The 12737-nt window shown below is 39.4% G+C and overlaps 1 protein-coding gene across 2 annotated transcripts in view; it reads right to left on the reverse strand.

Annotated features, from left to right (window-relative positions):
- Positions 1 to 10322, reverse strand: part of nlgn2b (neuroligin 2b) — a 58165-nt gene extending 47843 nt beyond the window's left edge. For both annotated transcript variants that reach the window (XM_046411046.1, XM_046411045.1), the window contains exon 1: positions 9524 to 10322. The gene's annotated coding sequence lies outside the window, so the exon portion shown is untranslated. The remainder of the gene's footprint in view (positions 1 to 9523) is intronic.
- Positions 10323 to 12737: the final 2415 nt, after the last annotated feature.

The following is a 12737-nucleotide window of genomic DNA, read 5'->3' on the forward strand; positions in this document are numbered from 1 at the left end:
CTGGGTTGAAAGAATTGTGAGGGGAAGTGGAAAGTTGGAACATGATTAGCTTTAGCCCGTGAACTGCAAATACTTGAAGTTATCTTTGATATGATCACACCAACACGTTACTGTCTCCCTTTCTGATTTAATGCATATTCTTCTCTAAGTATCTGGCATCCACCCAGCTTTCTAACTGCTGTGGCAATACACCGTAGTCCAGCAGTATTCAAACAAGTTAATAATTAAAATGTTTTCAGAAAGGCTGGGATAACCTGCATAGTGTTTTTTCTCTTTGGCAACACTCCACCCTTTTTCTCTGAAAATAAACCGGAGGACTTGTGTAAATGCAGTTACTCCCACAGCATCGACAGGGGATCCCAAGAATAACAAACATTTTTGTTTGGTTGTTTTCTGTTTTCATGCTGTTGTTGTGAAAAGCGGTTTTGTTTCGTTACACTCTGAATACCATCAGCTAAGATAAAAGCAACCTCTGACATTCTGATGCATTGTAGAAACCAACCAAGGAAAATTGAGATAATATTTCAAGCAAAATTCTAAAACAATTGTTTAGAAGAATAGGATTTAGTAACACATTGATCTGTTTAGCAAATTCTTCCTGCTGTTAATTAAGAGTTTTAGTTTCCTAGCCCTGCCTGTATGTTAAGATTAAAATGTTAGTATTCAACTAGATTTTTCCTTAACTTTCAAGTTATATTCGCTAGATTTTTCATGAAATCAAACGCCATAATGGATAGTGTTTATGGTGGGCATTTTTCTGAGACAGCAATTTCATGTATTTACATTAAATAACTACCTCCTCTCTCTATAGACTTGAAGAGATGCTGCAAAACTCCACCTTTTCAGTAGGGTAATGTCCACACAGCACCATGTGCAGCATGGTGTTATGGAAAAAGCCCAATCACTGACTGACTTCACGGTGCTTTCAGGTGCACCTCCTAAATGTCTACATCGATGATTATGGCAAAGTGCATGGACACCAAGAGGAACTTCTTGGTGCAGTCAAGTCGACAAACCTACAACAGCCTCACGGGTTGTTTAAAAAATAAAATAAAATGGAAGCAATTTTTTCATCTGGGTAAAATGTGTCAATATTTGTACTTGTGATGAAGAATAATCTTCATTGGGCAGCTGACTGAAGTTTATTCATTAAAGTTTGCAAAAAAAAAACCTTTTCTATAAATAGTTCTCTTAGTCTTGTGAGAAAAAAATTGATCTGAAGTTCCATTCTTAGGCTGTTCTTTGAATACTTTTTAAAAAAATAAACAATAAATATAGCAACTTCTGATCAACCCATGTTAATTTCAAGCTTAAATTAACTTCCAGTTTGCCTCACCCACGTGTGGTCTAAGACAGCTTGCTTTTGATAATGGTGTTCAGGCTCATCTCTAACAACAGCATGATATAAGTGTTATAGATCGGCAATTAGCCGCCTTGCTCCTTAAATATTGGCATCGGTCTTTGGAAAACCTACATTGGTTGACCACTAATGGCAAGTGTACTGTGTCTGACCACAGGCAATCAGAATAATGGCTAATACAATCATCTACAAGTCATGCAGTTGGTCCTGGAGCTACACACTGCTCATCTGATCAGGGAGGGGATTCTTTTTCTAGCCAGAAAAGTTCAGCAACACACCCTGGAACATAAGCCTGCTTTATTGCCTCACACTGGAGGAGTTTTGACTCAGGATCATCATTCATTTTAGGTAATACATACAGTTTGCTTTGCCATGCTATTCAAGCTGCCACAACACAAAACGGCTGCTGCAATTTAAATGTTGCCTTAAGAGGACTGTCACGTTCAGTGGAAAGTGTACCTTGACAGATGGGGTGGTTGCATTGATAATGTATAAGTTAGCTTAAGTAGAGCCCTGAGACTAGCTGTATGTGCCAAAATGATTGGCTTGTGCAAAAATGTTTCTTTACCTCAATAGCATTGCTCTGAGGTCAGCTGAATGAAGGATGGGAAATGCAATTTGGGTTTCAGTACTAACTAAAATGCACAAATCATTCAAAACACAAATGGCTGATGAGACCTTGCACAGTAGCTTGCTAAATTTTGATATATCTATGATTTTTTTCTGTTCTTAAACTAATTAATCCTTATTGGCTATTTCACAAGACAAACACAACACGTTACTGGCACTGAAACCTCAAAGTATGAGACTTAATGCAGTCACATTAAACCTGACAAAGTCCAAAATACAGCAAAATGGAGAATCATGTTGGTTCACGTAGGGCTCAGGCTCCCTGCATGCCATTAACTGATCAGTATCAGATGACTCTTACTATCACCTATCAGATTAAAACAAGGTAATTAGGTTGTCTTGATAATCTGACAAGTTCACACTCTAACTCCTGTGATTATTCATGTCACTGCTTCTGTTACGGGTCGTATGCCACACTGAGTCTACCATGCTGCCTTCAAATGCAGAGCATTTTCCAGCAAGTGCATCCAGATATCTATTTGCAATACCGTAAATCACCCTGAATCCTTTGATATAAGAGTCTGACAGAACTGCCTGCAATATCACGGTACAGAGTAGTGGCCTAAGTAGCCCACAGAGTAAGCCCCTTGGTTGTGCTCAATATGGATCTGCTCAAAAATTGGCTATATGGTAAGACTGATCTTTATATTCACCAAATATGAGTCATTCAACCAACTGGAGATTTCAAATTGCATTCAAGCAACCAGCAGCCATTTTTCATGAGACAAAAACACTCCTAAGGCCTGGTGACAGCAGCATTTAGCACATCGATGTTCATTCCAACAGAGTTGCCACAAACAGTGACTTTACTCAGCAGGGCAAAGTAATTCCTTGCTAATTTTTCATGCCGAGATCAATTTTGGTGAACTTTAATGTGCAAATTTGGACCAGTGAGAAACAGCAAGTTGTCCTGACAGTGCTGAGGTTTGAGGGAACAAAGAGGCAGAAAGCTCAAACTGAAAGAAGCTATCCCACCTTATTAGCTGTATTGCTCCATCCACTTTTATTTAACCACCTCTGTATAAACTGCTCCAAGAGAAATGGTTTGCAAACAGTAAGTAATTTTTTTGATTAAACTGTGTGACAGTATTTTCCCGTTAGCAACCAAGCTTGCTTGTTCACTGACAGTAAGAAAGCAAGCTCTCTGGCTCGGAGAGCTTTTTTTTCTCCCTCTCTGTCTAACTTGAAATAACTGAAAGTTAGCAGGCTTGCAAGCTTCGAGAGCCTTTCACGCACAGTAACCCTTTATTCGAATGAAATAGCGTAAAGTTCTGAAAATAAAATTCCTGTAGGGGAGTAAAGGGCCAAGCACTGAGGAAACTAAAAAAAAGTTCATAAAGCTATTTTGACTGACTAACCCTTGTCTAATTGTTTGCATGTTAGCAGTTGCTGTAGCTTGACAGCTAAAGTAGTATAACAAATAAGCCAACATTAATTTCGGAAATTCCATTTTTGTAATTTTCCCACTGTACTATAATACAAAGCTACTGCTGCTTCCCTTATATAACAACACATTTCACACTTAATTAGAATTCCTTATGCAGTAGAAGATGGATTTTGTTAAATAGGTCATAGGGAATACTGTAAATTACTACATGTGGGGAAAGAATTCATTTCAAGATGATAAGAGGACCAATTATTATCCAGGTAAATCAGTTTTATTCTGCTACTACTACTTTTATCATCTACTCGCACCAGCCTACAGATTCTGCAACTGTCTGTAAAACCTGCAGAGCAACCTTTTGCACTGCTTCTAAACATTAAGGTTTACTGCCTTCAAACTGGAGGTCTTGGCCTTTTGAGAACATAGTCATTGTGATTGTATCTGTTAGAGAGTGGGAGCTGGGAGGAGTGGAACCCAGTTTATTTGAACAGACACAAACTTTTTTGAATTAACGAGGGCAGACAATAATTCTTCATTCAGATGACTAGCCCAGTGATCATCAGAACTCTTTACATCTACCTCATAATGAAATTATGGGCATAAGAGCAACTGACCTTCTGATTTGAATGGTCCAGAAACCACAACGCAGCAATCCAACAATCCACACTAACAATAATGACAACAGAAATCACATGGACAAACCAGCTGATGTAATGTAACACACTGCAATGCCCCAGCAAACAGTATGTAAAAAATTAACAGACATGAAATATGCGTGAATGATATTTTGCACAAAACCTATACAGAGCAGTCACTTTAACACCACAAGTTAAAGTATATTGTTTTCTTTGGAACCTCAAACATTTTAATTAGATCAAAACAACAAAAAATGTAGTAATTTTCATATTTCAACATGTTTCAATTCAAGATTCCTGGTACTTGCAGTGATGTGTCAAAGCTCCTCATCAGTGTGATTATTGCCATAAAAAATAACCTACCAGAGTCTGCTTCCACTAAAACTGTCCCATCAAGAGTTCACTGCGATTCTGAGTTGAATTTCTCTACTCTGAACAACAAGGTGTAATTCTGTAATTACATATTGTGAATGTATCTGTATGCTTGTCTTTACACCTTTCAGTGAAGACAAAATGCCCACCATTTTTAATGTCAGGTAGAATTTGAAAAGCCTTTTCAGGCCTCAGTATTATTCAGAGGGTTACTCATTTCAGCACTTGTCAGTGTTTGCCTCAGATCATAGCTATGTCTCAAAATGTCTGTGGATTACGTTGTCTAACATCTTACTTCCAGTCATGTTGCCTTTCGGTTCATCTTGATAATGATTCAGACAGCTCACCCAGCCAGTGACTGCACTGCACACACGGTGCCTTTTGGTTTTCCACCAATGTATGTCTTCACTCATTTTTTGTCCCCTGTTATGTCTCCAAACTTATATTACCTACACTGAGATTCCATAAGGCATTGAGTGCACTGCCAAGCACCAGACAAGGACACACTCAGGTGTGTTTTTTATTTTGCACAGAGTGACAGTTCACTTATGCACTAAGCAAAGAGAGTAGGGTTATGAAAACTGAGAGCTATCATACCAGGTATATTTGCTTATCTACGGCACTGAATTCTACTGCATTGATTTCGTATTGCACATATATTGAATACTGTTCTGCTGTACTTGTAGTTATTAAAAATAAAGGACATTCATAATAATATTTTGTGAAATAATAATAAAGTATTGGTTCAACCAAAAAGATAATGCTGTTTTCGTTGCTTCAGTGTCACCGATATTAATTGTTTAATTTAAATACTACTACTACTTCTAATAATAATAATAATAATAATAATAATAATATAACAATAGCAATAATAATTGTGTAATTACTATGATATCATGAAAAAGTGACTGATTTTTTCTACGGTATCGACCCTAGTAGAGAAAGATGGAGGATGTGGTTATTAACACTTCCTATTTAAACAGGTATTAAAATTCCTCATTGTATCCTAGTCCAGTGAAACTAACAGGCTACATTTCAAACTGCATATTTCACCAATGGATGTCAACACTGCTCACACCTTTCTAAAGAGCACCAGCTGCCTAATGTGTGTGCTATGTCATCAGCAAGGTGAATTATGATTAGTGTAACTCCATGATGCACTACCGCTTCTTTTCAAAGAACACATGGCATATTTGAATGGAAGTTCCACCTTGTGCATCACCCACCCCCACCCACCCAAAACAAAGAAATAAAGAATTAAATGTTAGAGCTGCTTAATGGATCATGTCTGATGAAACTGAAAGGTGGATCTTTGCGATTCAGGAAAGGTCACATGTCCCATTTTAATGGGCTTGTGCCTCTGTCTCTAATAAAAGACACATTAAATTACTAGATATTTTAATGGGTTTTGGTGTGATATTCTTGCCAGACTTCACAAGACAGGATGCCACTTATCCTGGCTAATCTCTTAGATGACTTTTTTGTTATTGTTCAAAGGAGGTTACACAAGATGGTTACCATGGCATTTGCACAGGTGTTTCTCCCGCTTTACTGAGCTCACGGATAATGGGTCAGGTCAAACTATTCTTTTGCTTTTCTCCTCCTTGGTTGTGACGTGGCTGAGAGCTGGGTCATTTTAACCTCCCTCTTCTCTGACTTAAGATCTTCACAAAGAAATTAAAATTTGCAATCTTCCATTGCAGCAGCCACACTATTAAGACAGAACACAGTTATGTTTTATGTAAAGATGCTGTAGCTTGGTGAGAAACCAAGCTGCTCAGATGGTGGGAGGGTGTATTGATAGTAACAAGCTCTATAATGTAATATGGATTGCCTGTCTGCAATAGTTCAGCCTACCTTTTATTTCTTCATAATTTTACAAACGTATTCAAAAACAATCTGTGATGTCCCATGTGATTAATCAGTCTGTTTTTTTATGCTATAAATGTGCAGCTTTCTGGACAGCAAGTCAATGGGACTCGCTGCAGGTGTGGCAGCGATGCAACAGGTTGTACCCAATACAAATGTCCAACTTCTCAGAGCTCAGGAAAGTCTCTCACACCACACACACACACAAAGACTCATGTACCCTCCGTCAAAATAAATAAATAAATAACAAAAGGTTATCACAAAAGGTTCTTGCAAGAAGGCTCTGGATAATACTTCCCTTAAATCCCTTAAATTTCCACTCATGTCATGCAGGTGCTGCCCACCCGAGTGGCACCCTTTACATTCTGTGAGGTTCAGTGTTTCAACCATAAAGTGGACACTGAGATTGAACCACCATTATTCAGACATAATCAGTCTTTAAATGCTAGACTGACTTTATAAATTGTACAAAGATGATATTTGGTGAAGAACAGTAAAGCCAGACCTCCTCTCTGAGGCACAGCCTGGATCTGCCGTTCTTACATTGAAATCACATCGCAAAGGAACCGCAGCTGAACAAAGGAGTGCAGCTCTGTTAAATAGGAATATATAATTATATGAGAATGTATAATATTTTTTCACTTTTAAGAATGTGAATGCATCATTGCTAAGTGACCACTCACTTATAAAGACTATTTTATGGCCTTTTGATGTGATGGCAGCACAATGACATTGTACTGCTTGAAAGGATTTATGTATGAGGAGTTGCATATACTTGCACACAGAAGAAAAGATTCTCTGGTAGCAGCAATTTGTGAGTACTGAGACACTGTTATCCGTAGTATTACCTACCTTCATACCGTACAGTGACAAAAAACAGCAACCAAAGCACAGAAGAAAGTAAACAGAGAAGTAAACAAGCTGAAATAAAACATGTAGGCTCAGTTGGAATAAAATAAAACTGTAGCTGTTTTTGATAAATCCCTGCATAATCACATTTTTTTCTTTGCACATACATTATATAACTTAAGCCCATTAAAAACACTTTTCAGTCATACTTTTGTTTCTACTCAGATGGCCTCAAATAATGAAGAAACAAATGACAATTCAGCTCAAGATCACTCACTACCTGAGTTTTATAAAGGCCATCCTATGGCTCTAGTGCTTTAGTGCAAGCAGTCTATTCCTGCACGCAGCAGCGGCCTGCAGGGCAGACAGCTAACTTACAGTAAGTTCTTATATTAGCTCAGTCTGTCTAATAGCAAATCTTGTTGACTCAGTGGGACAAAAAATGTTGTTTTTAAAGTGAACAAACTCTGTTCATCCTCACAGCACTGCAGCAACAAAGAGCAGACTAAAGGGCCATTTCACCAACTGCCAAATTCATGTTCTACATATTACCCATGTGTTATTTTAAGTACAAGTACACTTTGCACACTTCAGTCCACGTCCATGTACTGCATCTGTTGTGTCAGTTAGCAGCAAAAAGAAAAGATGCAGATGAAAATGTTACATCAACGTTTTTCAAACGTTTCATTTGCTGTACTTACGTAGACACATAATAAGATCATCAATTGAGAAATACAACACAGTTACATAGCAACTGTCCTGTACAACAGTTGGACATCAACCCTTTTAAAAAGCTCCGGTCTGGACTAAAAAGAATATCACACTGAACACCTTCTGATACTTCACCTTGCGCCCTCGGAAATCACCCAGACATACTTCATTAAACATTAGGACTAAACACGTTCTGTTCTGGATTGTTAGTGTCCATTTCATGCTGTCATCCAATCCATTAAGCCACTGTTCTTTCTTTTTAATTCCGCTTATCTTTACTATTTTCTCCCTGGAAACTAAATGACACTGTGCTCACCATAATATCAGCTTCATTGGCCCTGTACTGTAGTTTACTGGATGAAGTAATCTGGAAATGGTAGCAATCACAGAGATCACCAAATCTTCCAGGCCCACTGGCTGGTGACTAACTAGAGATAAAATGGATCGATTTCAGAAACATATAATCAACTCATTAGTGTGGAAGAAATAAACATTTAAAATGTTCCAAATAGATGTGTAAATCCCAATTTGGTCTCCATGCTTTGTTCAGTTACACCATGTCCTTTTCTCCCGGCATAATGACACAATTTGGATTAAGATGCACTGAACTGGGCAAACGCATGATATATACGAAGCCCATGAAGGTCTTCAGCCATGTTCTGTTGTATTTGAGTAAATCTCCAAATACCATGCTACCAGGTCGACACGATGTCGGCCTAAAAAAAAAAATCAATCACAGCTATTCCAACAGAACATGAACGAAAGTAATACAAATTCTGCAAAAGTCTACAAAATGGCTTTATTGGTTTTCTGATGGATTTTAAATGTCACTCCTCCATAGCTACAGGCGCCGTGTCTGTGAAACAAAAAACACATTTATTCCCCTAAAAATGAAAATATACCATTTCTCATCCGTGACCTGTCAGAACAGTGGTCCTGTTGTCTGCCATTAACTGAGCACTGCCCAACCACCACTGAATATTAATGGAGCCTTCCCTGGATCATCAGAGTGTGTGCATTTAATTCACAATCCTATCAGCATCTTCTAGGGCAGGGGCTCTGTGTGCATGTGCAAGTCTTCGTGCATACTGTGTGTGTCTCTGAGCTGTTGTGGGGTTTGTTCATTAGAGAGGACGTCTTCTGAGTTCAAGGCCTGTCACACACTCTGGTTGGGATTAGTTATATTGCAGCATAGCAGCATGTGTGTCTAATTAAGTGGTAATACTTAAGATGTAATCAATAAATGTAATACAAACATTATTTGAACAGTCTGTGCCTTCACAACCAAGGGGAACGGGACACCACTGGAGCCCAGTTGAGCCCAGTCTGACTGACAGCCCACATGATGAGCTGAAACCAATTAAACCACAAGAATATCATCTTGTTAGCAGCATGGCTGAAATGACAGAATACTGATACTTAATACATAAAGTGGACTGATCGTGTCAAGATGTGACAGCTTATCAACAGGCAAGGCCAATCGAAGGCTCCCTCTGAAAGGAAGAAAATATGTGCTATAGCAACAAAGTGGCACGAGGATTTATTTTTTTTCTAACTGAAATCTCATTCCCCAATTGTGACAGTGCGTCAAGATGGAAAACGTGCGCAATGTGCGAAGTCACCAAAGCGTACGGATTGCGCACACATGAAACCCATGCTAGACAGGAAAATCTCCAGTCACGTTTAGGAGGTGGTGGAGAACATATGGCTTACCTAAAAGACTTCGATGCGAGCACCGGAATTATGATGATGACGATGATGATGGCCCGTCCATCTAAACACGATTCTTCTTTTCTATCCTCTGCCGGTGTGTCGATGATGTTGTAACTAGGCCATTTCTTCCCTGCTCGCAATTATTTCTCGGGAGGGCAACGCGTCGCAGGCTCTCGCACATCGGTACACCTTCTCGGCGTCTGTCTTTCTCCGGCTTTTCCAAAAAAAGCACACCTCATACTGCCCCCTCCTCCTCTCATCCCTCTCTGACAACACCCTGCTCCGTTCCGTATCCACAGATATTTGACTTTATAATAATGTTGAGATGCAGCGGCGAGTTGCTATGATTGAAACGAGAGAAGAGAGGGGGGGGGGAACGCTCCGAATAAATGCGTAACGCTATAGCGTCAAGACTATGCGCGTTGCTTCAAAAGTCAACGCAGTGATCGGTCCGCTTTTCCCCATTTGTCCATCCCGATAATAATCCACGGTATCTGGCCCACTGCACCGCGAGGGCCTTGAAAAAACACGGACTATTTGCCTTAAAATGTAAAATAGCGCTCTAAGGACACCACAAAAAATCAGGTGTCCAATCTCTTCTTTGCGCGCTTGCGTGGTGCTCTCTCTCTCTCTCTCTCTCTCTCTCTCTCTCTCTCTCTCTCTCTCTCTTGGTCTCACTTGGTATCCGATGCTCTTAGCAGAAAGTAGACGCTCAGAGTGAGAAACTGCGCGGGGATCTTTCGTTTAGCCTTCATGGTTTTAGAATAGCACCAAAAAAAGCTTTCAGTATGCAGGATGCAGTGATATTTTGAAGCCCGAAGCCTGCACTGAAGATGATCCCACGGCTTGTGCTTCAACAGTCTCTCTCTCTGTCTCCCCCTCTCTCTCTCTCCCTCCCTCTCTCCCTCTCTCGCTTGTAGGACACCACTTGCAATATTTCAATCTCACAGCTAGTTGTCATGACGAGGAGGTGCGACGCATAATTCAAGGAACAGACACTTTGCCGTGCTGGAATCGTCACGTGTAAGAAAAACATTCAGCATTTGAAACACAGAGAAGGGATTTTCTTTGAGTGTTTTCTGATGAGGATCTGCACCAGTCTGACGTCAGATTTTTATTCTTCTTCTTATTATTATTATTATTATTTACCTTTTTGGCGAGATCGATGCGTTTCACAACGTCAACATATGTAATGACGTCTTTAGCACTACTAAGCTGGCAATAGTTATGACATCAAAAGCTACTGCTACGAAAATAAAATAAATATATAAAACAATAATAAAATAAAAGTATTTATACTGAACTATTTATAGCACGTTATTTTACATGTCTTATAGATTCCTATAATTTCCTGATATTCTGATACGTGGGGACTTTTCATAATACAACACTGTACAAAAAAAAAGGTTTATTTATTTAATATTATTTACACAGTAGCCTATACACAAAGCAACACTGGCGACCTTAGGCATTGTGCCCCACTACCAAATACTGGATAAACCTAATATTCAGCTCAGTTTTGCTCTCCACCACCTCCTGTGGGAAATATCTGACTCTTTAGCTGCTGAGTGCCCCTCTACAATCACTAGCTCGTCACTTTGTCTGTCTGCTTTTTGGAGCCAGGCAGGTAGCAGCAGAGTTTCAGAGCTTTTTTTTCTCTGAAAACAGCTGCCTGCTGCATCTGGAAATAAAACTGATGAGATCAGTGAGTCTGAACCAAACTAGTAACACTGCAGGCCATAAAACTGAAACAATGAGCTAAAAGATGCTAAAATGTTCTAAAGAGCTGAAGGAAACTGCAGAGCTGTGTCATATTTACCCTGGGATCATCACCTGAGCAACACCTTTCACATACAAGCAGTCATAAACATTAATTCTAGTAGCCTTAATGGGACGGTTTAGCCTAAAATCAAAAATACATGTTTTTCCTCTCTCTTGTATTGCCATTTGTCCATCTAGATTATTTTGATGTGAGGTGGTGTAAGTTGTTTTGCTGCTCCCTTCGAGTATGGAGTTTCTTGGCATCTTGTTCACTGCAGAAGGTAACATGAGATCCAAGAGCAGATTAGTGTAACATCCACGGTGATGCAGGTGTTTTTGAAGGTGAAGGGGGAATATGAGGGGGACGCTTACTTAACCAGTCATTGATCTATGGTCTTTGCAACTGACTCACTCAGACTGACTCAGATTTAGAAAGACAGACAGAACCATTGTGGCTTTGTGCTGAACGGACCCAGATAAGGCTTATCTGGGTCCTGGGACGCTTCCCTTTATGTTCTCTGGACATGTCCAACTTTAAGGTGATCTGGGGAAGACTCAGAACACACACGGGGGATGAACTGTTCTATTTGGCCTGGGCATGTCCCAGGAGGTGCAGCTACTTAGCTTGCTGCCCACACAGCCCAAACCACAATATGATGCAGAAAATGGATGGAAAGATAAATGGATATCAGAGTGTATTTTGATTATTATAGCCATTAGTTTGATTGGACCTAAAAAGCATTAGTTTTCCTGCGCTGTTACCCTGTAATCTGATATTTCACAACAAATTTCATGCATTCCCAAGCTTAATCTCAGGGTGCTTTTAGTCAAGTCAAGTCAAATCATACTCTGCTTCATTTTTGCCCTAGGTGTGAGATGTCTGGGCAGATCTGAACACAACATTTGGGTGTGGACCAAACAAAAGCCCCATGAGAGGAGATGATCTTGGTGCCGTCCCAAACAAACTGGCGCTACGCTAGCTTTTAGTTGAAAATATCTGAACACCAGATAGGTGCTGGTCATTGTTTTTCAGGTGACCAGTCATATATCAGAAGCAGCAGGACCCGTCACCATGCCCCCCTCTCTCTCTCTCTCTCTCTCTCTCTCTCTCTTACTTGCTGTCTGTTCATACCTATCTTAAACTTAGAACAATTTAGAATTAAGAAGCTTTAACTCTTGGGAACCAAACCTAGTATTTTAGTTCAGCATTTTTACAAAAATGCAAAAAGTTATTTAAAAAAATCAGTTTTTCAATAACAGGATTTTCATTTAAATTTTGTTTTGAATTGTCTCCAACCATTGAAAAGGGGATTGAATAACTGATGTTTTACTGATTATAGGTGAACACAGGACAGCTATTTTCAGGAAGTGCTTTGGGAAAAGTCTTAACACATTTGGCATAAAATATTATTTGTCAGAATTTTCTTTTTTCAATCCAAAAGACAAGCTACAA

This window comes from Scatophagus argus, chromosome 14, assembly GCF_020382885.2.
Source record: "Scatophagus argus isolate fScaArg1 chromosome 14, fScaArg1.pri, whole genome shotgun sequence".
Lineage (NCBI taxonomy): Eukaryota > Metazoa > Chordata > Actinopteri > Scatophagidae > Scatophagus > Scatophagus argus.